Source organism: Bombus bifarius, unplaced genomic scaffold (assembly GCF_011952205.1).
Source record: "Bombus bifarius isolate JDL3187 unplaced genomic scaffold, Bbif_JDL3187 scf7180000008206, whole genome shotgun sequence".
NCBI lineage: Eukaryota > Metazoa > Arthropoda > Insecta > Hymenoptera > Apidae > Bombus > Bombus bifarius.
In genome coordinates this window covers 194,513-201,350 of record NW_022884510.1, presented here as the reverse complement: position 1 = coordinate 201,350, position 6,838 = coordinate 194,513, and positions in this window count along the sequence as shown.

Here is a 6,838-nt window from a genome sequence, read left to right as displayed (position 1 = left end):
AGAAAAAAAAAATGAATATAAAGATTTAAGAATTTAATCGAGATGAGATAGAAGTTTATATTAATATAGAATATATCAAATAGATTATATTAAATATATAATATATCGATGTACAATAATTCTAAATGACGATTTATTATTATAATTGCTACGATTATCATATTATATTATATTATATATATTATGTTATTATTATTATCATTATTACTTACTACTACTACTACTACTATTATCATTATCATTATCATTATCATTATCATTATTATTATTATTATTATTATTATTATTACTACTATTATTGCTATTATTAAATCCGTAATAAGAATTATCGAGGTGGATTAATCAAATTTACGTTGCTTTATGCCCTTGGATCCCGACGATCACACGCGCGAAGCGTTTTCGATTAACGATCTGACTTGGAAATCTCTGGTACATATATGGTAAATCATGTTTTCAAGTCGATCCTTGGACGCGACAAAAACGTCTGCATCTTTAAAGTTGCAATTATCCGTTAAAAATTGACAGTACGGTTAATGACATTTCTTTTCTCTCTCTCATTATTTCTTTTTCTTTTCTTTCCTTTTCCTTTTTTTTTCCTTTTCTTTCGTTTTCTTTTTTTTTTTTTTTTTTTGCAAAAAACACGCGATTTCATATTAAAACTGTTTCGTCACGAAAACCGTTCACTGTGACTTTATTACAGTACTACCGTCTGTAAGCACGTTCGCTGACCAAAACGATCTTTCGATGTTGTACATTTTGTTACTCGTGCTTAACCGTTCTAGCGAAAAATTATTCGATTAACTGCGTGTAATCACCGCGAAGAAAGACAATCTCATGATACATGCTCGTTGTAATCTAATCGATGTAAGTACTTACGTAAGACGATGAAAGACTTACGCAAAGCCAAATATCAAATGCAGCGAATCGTTGTCCTGTCGTTGTTGTTGTAAAACGTTCGCCGGCTGTTTCGATATTTTACTTTCCTTTCTTATTTTTCCATCGTTCTACCTCTTTTTATCGTACAGCCATTAGCGAAGCCACGACTGTGTGTCGTTTGGTTCGTTTCATTAGTATTTTATAAGAAACGACTAATGGGACGATCGGAAGCTGTATCGTCGGCAACTTATTAACGGCGAAAACCACGTTAATATTGCGAATCGCGTTTCACGTACTTTCAAAGGCCAAGTTTACGAATCGTTTAAACTTTCGAAAGTCTTCCTAAATTGTGTACAGGACTTTAAAATCGATTTCTCTTCGGAATTACGCATCGATTCGATTCAGGAGAATAGCCTCTGTTGGAAATGAACTTAGCATTTGATATCGCTGCAAAGATGTATCTGTGTACACACGCGCACACACATAGTATTACAGTTTAAAAGATGGAAATCCTTCAACCGAACCTGTAAGCGGTTAGACACTTTTTTAAGAATCGGACTCTACCTTACATCGACTCTATCTTCGGTTCGATGCTTGCGCCGCTTTGTCATACTCGTAATTGGCAATAGTATATTGTATCGATATCGTGACGTTGTAAGAGAGCGAGCTTCGCAAGTGTCATGGCCCTTAATTATCCTTATCGAGCGGTTAATTACCAAATTACGACAAATGACAAGCGCCTCGTCGCTGTAATAGGAAAAAGGAAGAAAAATGTGGTCGCTCGACGAGATTTTCAATTTGAATTTCTATGGAATAAGCTCGTCGCGGATTCCTTTCTGTCATATTTCCGTACAAGTATGCATGTAAATAGAGTTTATATAATGGTAATATGCGCGAATACAGGAGCACTTAATAAACTGGATTATGATGAAGCTTAAAGAAGAGGAATCTGTCATTCTAACGATCCATCGATTTAACGTCTTCGTTTTATACTTTGTTTTTACTTTCCGACGAAAATATTTTTTATTTTCTCTCTCTCTCTCTCTCTCTCATCTATCTATCCATCTATCTATCTATATATATGTTTATATATTAATTCAAGTTTGATTAAAATAAAACTTGGCAAAAGTGTCGTCAACGACCTAGTTTGCCTACGTAGCATCAAATTCCACTACTTATTGCTAGTAACGGATATTCGATATGCGCCAATATATGGAACAACCGGAACGACGATTCTTTCGTTCAGCGCGAAACATCGCTTCGGTTTAATTAAAGCCGCAACGTTACGTAAGCTTTGAGAATCAGTGGATCTTTGCATGCTCGTCGATCGTTGGTCCACTCCTCGAACGCTGTTTCCTAGCGATCCTCAGACCTTCGTAATTACTGTCGTTTTAACGATGGCCCATCCTTCACACCGGCGCGGCGACCTAATTCCCGAGTGCTTTTCCCACTCGATCCTCCAACCCGTCGCGTCGTTTCACGTTCTCTCTTCTTTTTCGCTAATAGAACGATTTACTTTGTTTTTCGATCGGCCAGCGCACGATGATTCTTTTTAAAAGCTCTCGATCAACCGGTGCTCGAGATTGTTCAATTAGCGCGATAATCAAGTCCTTGCCCTCGGCCCACTTTTTACTTTTTCAAACACTTTTTAAAACATGGCCCGTTGTTCGTCGATATTTATTAAATAGTGGCACACAGAGTTATTTTGGAAAATAAACGAGGTCGCGTCGATACGTCCTCCCTACAATTATACAGATTCACCAATTACAGAGATATGCAAATTCTTTATAAACTACGATTAATAATAATAATAATTTGTTCGATTTCGATCTGGATCTCGCGGCCAACCAACCCCATACTTCACGATCGTTACAGTTACGTTTCTTCGATACGCTACCCTTTTACCATTATACGCTATTTATTGTTATACGTTAATAGCCTACGTCGGAAGTTACGTTTGTTCCTCGTAAATGCTGGTCGATTATTCGGTGATCGTTTAGAAGATGTTAATCGACGAATTGGGTGGATGCGTTGGAGCGAAGGCTGGTAGATTCTATGCGCTTTAAGATAAGAGGGGAACGAAATGAAAAGGAAATGAAAGAGGAAATAAGAAAGCCACTCGGTGTTTGAAAACTTGTCGCACGTATCTGGCAAAGTTTCGTCGAAATATTTCAAAGCGAAACAACGTTGCCGACTTTTCACGGTCGTTGTTCGTTTTGTTCCACCGATATGCCTATATTTGGAAGGAAATCGATGTCCAAGTTGCGACAAATTCACCAGATTCGCTCGAAACTCTGCGAGTAATTCGAATTGATAAATGACTCGTGATACGACTGTACGCCCGCATACATCCATTTTGCATCGAGCTTTTGTCGGAGTTTAACGAGCCTCCATTCGATCTAGCCTGGCAGGAGAAATTGCGACGGGAGTCGATGAATTAGGAATTACGAACCGTGTAATAATTTTCCAACTCGCCGTCCATTTCCTCTCTCCTGCGTATTCCTGCTTACTCGTTGTTACCGCGGTATCGCCATATCTTTCATATCTCGTCCGTTGGCTGCGTTTCAGTTTTTTCGCCGTGTTACGATCGTACCGTAACGATTGCCGCGTGTCTCCTATTGTATCGTAGAATGTCTAATCAAGTTATAAAGTGTCGGATCCCGTAACGATAGACGTTGTCGTAGAAACGCTTCGTAGATCGCTTCTTACCGATTAAATTGCACAGCACGCGTTCGAAAGCAATAAGCGATGAGCGATCGGGCGAGAAAACATCGGCCATAAAAGGCTGACCGTAATAAGCCGGAAGAGCGAGCAGCGAGTTTCGGCGTCGTCCTTTGCGAAAGCGAATAGCGCGTCATTTCCATTCCTACGGTAGATATCTAGTTTCCTTCGGCTTCTCGCAAATCGATCGAAGCATCGAAGCGAGTATCGAAGCGAATTCGCGACGAAAGAAACAATCTTTCTTTCGATAAATAGATTTTTCCGAATCACGGTTGTCCTCTATCCCCTTAGCGATTGGAAACGTTCGCGAAGATTTCGACGCAACGTATTTCGTTAGCGGAGAACGATACTTTTTCTGGCAAATAAAATACCGCCGCATACATCAGAAAAATTGTTCGCGAAGAGTCGTCGAGACTGTTAAACCCTCGGATATAACGAAAGCTCTTTTACGATCGGCGCATGTCCAGATGGAGTTGTAAATCATTTCGATGATCGTTAAGAGCCACTAGCGTAACTTTTCCCAACTCGCTGGTTGCTAAAATCGCCGCTTTCCCAAGCGATCGTACAAAAAGTCAAGCAGATCCGCGCGATAATCAGATCAGGCTCGCAGAACTGGAACTCGACTAATTTCCAACTTGGTTGTTCCCCTTCTTCTACGAAATTCCCGGGGAATTATCGGACGTGGCTGTTGGAAGCAGAGGGAAGCGCGCAGGCTAGAATGGCAAAGTCGGTCGGTTCGCGTCCCAGAAGCCGTCCCGTAGCGATCGTGCCAGCCGAAAACCCGGCGCGAGCGTGTCGCGTTCCGTGTGGCTAGGGGGTGGCGTCCGCGCAGGGGATGCCAAGGTGCGGACGCCCCCGGTGCTGCCGCCAGCTTAGCGGAGACTGGCGGAAAGCGGGAAACCTGTTCGTCCACAGTTCATCACGGCCTCGCAAGCCGTTCGAACGGACACACGGCCTCGTCGCGTTCCGCCATCGCCGATCCATCTCGTCGTGTAAACAAAATCCACGGCCTCGCGTATCGCCAACTATTCTCTCGTCGTCGAACCGCCATCTCCTCCAACCTCGTGTTTGTCGAATCGATCGCGTCCAACGAGCACCGCGTCCGATCGTTAGCGTCACGTGTCCTGCCAATCTTCTCCTTCCTCGAATCAAACGGATCGAAAGGACTAAACGGTTGTCTTTTATTATCGATCGGCAGCTTCGACCGACCGATCTAATTTTCGACAGCGACAGCGACAGCGACAGCGACAGCGACAGAGAATTCTTTTCGATGAAAAATTCTCGTTCGGCGGTAGACCGGTCGATCTTTGGTCGGACCCGCGGCGGATAATTACCATGACTCGTTGAAACGAGCTGTGACAAGGGTGCCGAGCGGATTCGAAACACGTGGCCTGAGTTTAGCCGCGGTTGTTGCGCGATTCGCTAAATCCCGAGCGCACAAGCGCCGCTACGTTGTGTCAGCGAGTTGTATCGTAAATTGTTTTCGTCCGACGTGAGTCGGACAAATAAAGAGTATGTAAACGGAGACGTTTTAAAAACAGGCGTTTAAAGTTTATTACAGGAAAGAAGGAGAAACAGAAGAGAAAAAGGGGGTGAATGTGGGAGAAAGAACGCTTTTTAAAAAATATCGTACGAACAAAAGCATCGTGGTTCGTTCTAGCAATCGACAAACGTCAGACCAAATCGATTGGAATCTAGATTAGAATTTAAGATCAAAGAGACTGGTCCGAGAAACATCGTCAAAGTTGCCCTCTTGCGTTAAGATCGATCGTGTTAGAAAGTGCGATAGAACAAAGTGTTTCGTAGAGAACTGCCGCCGTGTTGATCGAAAGTGAGACAGAAACGAGTTCGACGAGTGTTTGCGCGATATTTTGCCAACGATATGGGCGATCGAAGAATCCGTTAACGAAACGTTGACCGGAAATAGAAGGACGTTGCAAGAGCGAGTCGAAACGAGAGCTTGCCGTCGGATACGATGACGTGCGATACACGTCGGGAATCACAGCACCTGTGGAACCTCGAGGTAAACCGTTTACCTTTCTACATACCTATCCGTTATCCGATTTACCTTGAATATCGCATTCCCTCGAGCATCCGTCGAATCGAATAGTTTCATTGCTCACGGGGATACTGGTGGAAGTCCGCAATTACTCTTTCTATCCTATCTCTATCCGATACCAAAGTATCGTTCGCTCATTTTTAACCGCACTATCTTCCTTCTAAAATTATACTCATAAATCGACGATTCGATCGTTTCATTCTTTACAATCGCTATAGTTTCGTATGCAGGTCAACGATGCGAGTACATCGCGAATGTTTACGCGTTTAAAGAAAATTTCAATTTGCGAAAATCTACACTATACACACACACACACATCTCCGGTACTCGTTTCTCCATTTTCGGTACAAACTCCTGGCGGTTCCATTCCTCTTCGTAAAAAGGTGTACGTAGCGAAAGTAATCGAGCAGAGCCGAGACGAGACGGAAAATTGCAGCCAATCAAGATTGTCGGAAAAGCACGATTCGAAATTTCTATATTCTTGGCGATGCGAACAAGGCGAACAAAGGGAAGAAAGGGTAAGAGGTGTCGTAAAAGCGTTACGAGACCAACGGACGAACGTTTCCACGTCTTAGTCTCAGTCTGCTCGATTTACCAACGTTTCACGCCAGTAGTACAAGCGCAGCATACGCCCGGCATTGTAGGGCTTCCTCGCTACTGCATACTTGCAGTAACGAAGCGAAATTTGATAAAACCGAGCCGATCCGAGACTACATTTTTCCAAGACGACTACATTTTGTCGATGTACCAGATGTTCGAAAGATGATTACCAGTCATCACTTGGACGTAGCTGTCGTTTTATCATCGTCGCATGAATTACCTCGATGACGTTATTATCGTCGTATGATTTTATCGATCGTACGATTTCAGTGATTAGCGGTAAACTTTCGGTAAATACAGGGTTATCCGAAAGAATGTATTACGCGTTTAAAAGGTGAATCCAATACTCGATACTTGCACGATGGAATATAGTATCGCGTCAGAGCATAAACCGTCGTGCTTGTTAAAAAGTACGTTGAAAAACGCGTAGAAATTTTACAGCGATAAAGTTAGGAAAATATAAAAGTATCTTTGGCAATTTTTCTCAAACAAACAACACGAATAAATCGATTTATCGGTATAAATCGTGCATAATCGTGCATAAATCGTGATCCTACGTAGAAGGGGGTCGCAGCTTCGCAC